Genomic DNA, 3,797 nt, shown 5'->3' with positions numbered 1-3,797 from the left:
TATATATATATATATATTTATATATATATCAGTTGTAGTTTCAGTAACAGATCATAGCGGTACGATGTTTTGGGTGAGTCCTTTGGTTGATGGTATAAACAAATTCAAGATACCCCTGATGGCTTGCCTTTCCTCAGAGAAACTAATTCTACTGAAAAAGCCTCAATTCACCAGAACCACAACCACGCAAGATTTTCCCGCTTCTGTGTTTAATACTTGTAATGGTACGGTTGGTTGTAATTAGACCAACGTCAAACATAATGGCATATGGTATTTAGCTACACGATCACAGCTTCATAGTATTCTTATAATCGGAACTGTTTCTTACTCAGCCATGCAAAGGGTGAAGAATCGATACTCGCTTACTACTACCAACTAAATAGAGTATTCCATTGATTTTCATGATAAGCTACGTGTTTAAACTGCATGGTTATTATTTTTTTGTGTGAATATACATACACACACACGCACACATATATATAAATATGTGCATGCATACATACATACATACATACATACATACATACATACATACATACAAGAAAAAGGGGATTATAAATCCAGGCGAATACGGTCCCCAATATCGACATTTTTTCATGACGTTGGAAACTTCTGAACCACTCGTTCACTTGTGTGCGGCTCATATTCTCCTCTCCATACACTTTCTGCAAACCTGGGCAGACCTCTGAGCAGGTATCGCCATGAAAACCTTCTCTGTCGTGGTCAATGCGATGAGCACATGCTACTCACCTTCTTTCCAAGCACTGTTGTAAATGGCGAATGTGAGCTAGAACGCTAAAACTTAGTGCACATCCACAACATAGTTGAGGGGCAATATTTCCCAAACGGCTTTACTCTGCATGCTTTAGCTTCATTACTATGGCAACAGTCTGGATACTTATTGATCAGACCTCGTATATTAGAAAAACACAAAATAATGGAGGATTAGATATTCTTTAATCACCTTACGGAAGTTTCGGATAGATTGGAAAATTCCAAAATTTTGTGATGCAGGAAATACGCTTGTTAATAGATCCCATATTTGATCGACCGGGATTCTCCGGTGATAGAGACATTTTACATCATCCTGTCCTTATCAAATCTATACCACACTGCTTAGTATAGAGAACATTTACGTGTGATAGATAGTAGTAAAAGTTACAATATTTAACCGGTGTAAGGGATATCGAGATATTTCAGGAGACCTACTAACAAATCGTATTTATCAGAACATGACAGATTATCAAAATTCCTCCTACCTTTAAAGCATTATTGACCAAGTGAAATGCATAGAGTTGTTATGTAGAACCATGACATTCAGTTGATATATTATTAAGTCACTAAAGGTTTGTTATTTGATCAATATCATTTATTCAAAATGTAAACTCCGAGTAGATGGTAAACTGGGTTAATGAGAATTATACAGGAAAATAACCAACGTATTATTGACTTAGAAAGATATTCTGTTTCCTAAAATTTGTTTTTTTTTCTTGAAGGAGTAAATATTTATAATTTAAAATTAAAATCACTGCAAAATTATTAATATACATTAAGATACATTGAGATATGACCATAACATTACAAACGTAAATGAAAAAATAATTAAAGAATAATCTTAAAAATAATTAACAAATAATGAAACTATTATATTACAAAATTTTTAAAATTAAAACAATAATATTGAAAATAGAATTACAATAGTATCAACAACTACAAAAATCATAATAATAATTTAATATAACTAAATTAATTAGATAAAATATATATTAGTGTATCTATTAAGTAATCCTACTTACGTTAAAAGTATTTAGCATAGTGTGTAATATACAGACACTTATATAAGGGTACAGAGATCAGTATTCCACTCATTTGGGAGATTTTAAATGCTCTTCGCAGTAGATGTGTACTTCTTAACATTAATTCATTTTATTTACTTAACATAAATTTGGGTGTAAGGACATGCAGTGTCTCAATGAGGGATAAGTTGCAGTTACGCTTACCTCTATAATGAAGTGTAATGCCCACAATTATATATATGTACACACACATACATAGACACACACACACATACATACACACACACAAACACACATACACATGTATTTACAAATTTATACATAGATACACAAACACACACTCACACATATACATATAGTGTTGCCTATATACATATAGCAATATATTCTTTTGTGTTTCACTGTATTAATACATTAATATAGCATTTATCCAAACGCATCATTGCAATATATTCTTTCATTCTTATAAATAAAGAATATATTTAGTTTATTTTGTCATCCAAAAGTTGCACACCGCACACTGAACCTTTATAGATTTCGTTCCCATGTATTTAATGAATTACGGAATGGTATCAAAAAGTTCCCGGATTAGATATTTTTTAATAAAAATTACTTGTACTTTAACATCGCCTTCGAAATAATCATCTTACGCAGCAATACACTGATTCCAGCGTTCCTGCTGCTTTTGGAATCCGTCCTGGAATTCGTTTTCCGTGCGCGAATTGAGGACCTTCTGCGGTTGGTTCTGGATCTCGACAACAGTGTTAAAACGGCTACTTTTGAGCTTCATTTTCAAATAGAGGAAGAGACGGAAGTCCGAAGATGCTGAATCTGGAGAATAGGGTGGCTGCGGAATAGGGTGGGTTTTTGGCGAGAAGCCCATGCGTGAGGAGAGCTCGGTGACATAGTGCATTGTCATTGTGAAGAATTCAATTCTTCGCGCTCCACAGATCCATTCCCTTTCACTGAATGTTTTCCCTCAAACGCAGCAGGAGAACTCTGGATTGACGTCTCACGCTAGGGGAAGAATTCTGAAAGCACAATACCATAGATGTGAAAAAGAAAATATGAGCCTGCTCTTGATTGATCTGTGGCTCTGTCGTTCGCGCATGCCACTCGAAACATTGCGGACGACCCACTGTATCGTCGACGTATGATTCCGAAGCATACTCAATGTCTCTGTTGTAGACTCCCCAAGTTTAACGCAAAATCACACGTAGGTTCTTTGTTCCAGCTTCCTGTCTATGACAAAAATCACAGACTGCACGATACACGTGATCAAAAAAACACAAATTTCACAAATTGCGAAGTAAACACAGAGATGTCATTCGACACACTGCCTCATGAAGGTCATTGCTAGCTGTCACAGCGCATGCGAGCGTGTGTTGCCATCTGTTGGCTCGCTACAGAACTAGTGCGGGAAACTTCTGATATCATTACGTAATTTGGTTAGTAGGACTCGTCCGTATATGTACGTGGCCCTGGCTCGGTAAATTTAATGTTTTGTCATAAGTTATTTATGCAGGTTAAAATATCACTCACGTTCCCTACTCATAAATTCAGCCTAGTGTTCTGAGTCATTATTATTTTTGGTATTCCCGAATCCCTCCTCAAATTCATCTTTTTCAGTTTGAGGCATTTTTTGTACAACACGCAGTCATTACCGTTTTTCATTGGAATTTTTAGTATAGTCGTCTTGCATTGTATGTCTCAGAAGATATGCTCATGTTTTAGCATTATTAGGTAATCTTCCACACTTCCTCCATACCATAAAATGATATATTCATTGAGGTATTTTCATGTGCCACATAGTTTGGTTTTGATATCTATCTATCTATCTATCTATCTATTTATCTATCTATTTTTCTGTCAGTTTGTCTGTAAGTCTGTTTGTCTGCCTGTCTATGTTCACTACACACATGCACCTGTATATGTATATACATACATATATACATTCGCACACACACATTTATATATTTACAGACATCCGTGTAAATATAT

The 3,797-nt window shown here is 35.1% G+C and overlaps 1 long non-coding RNA gene across 2 annotated transcripts in view; it reads left to right on the top strand.

The window, feature by feature from the left end:
- LOC128248295 (uncharacterized) overlaps window positions 1-3,797 on the top strand; it is a 13,646-nt gene that overhangs the window by 7,684 nt on the left and 2,165 nt on the right. The window lies entirely within an intron of this gene.

Source organism: Octopus bimaculoides, chromosome 7 (assembly GCF_001194135.2).
Source record: "Octopus bimaculoides isolate UCB-OBI-ISO-001 chromosome 7, ASM119413v2, whole genome shotgun sequence".
Classification (NCBI taxonomy): domain Eukaryota; kingdom Metazoa; phylum Mollusca; class Cephalopoda; order Octopoda; family Octopodidae; genus Octopus; species Octopus bimaculoides.
The sequence above is the reverse complement of the archived record's forward strand: the minus strand, read 5'-3'. Positions and strand labels throughout refer to the sequence as shown.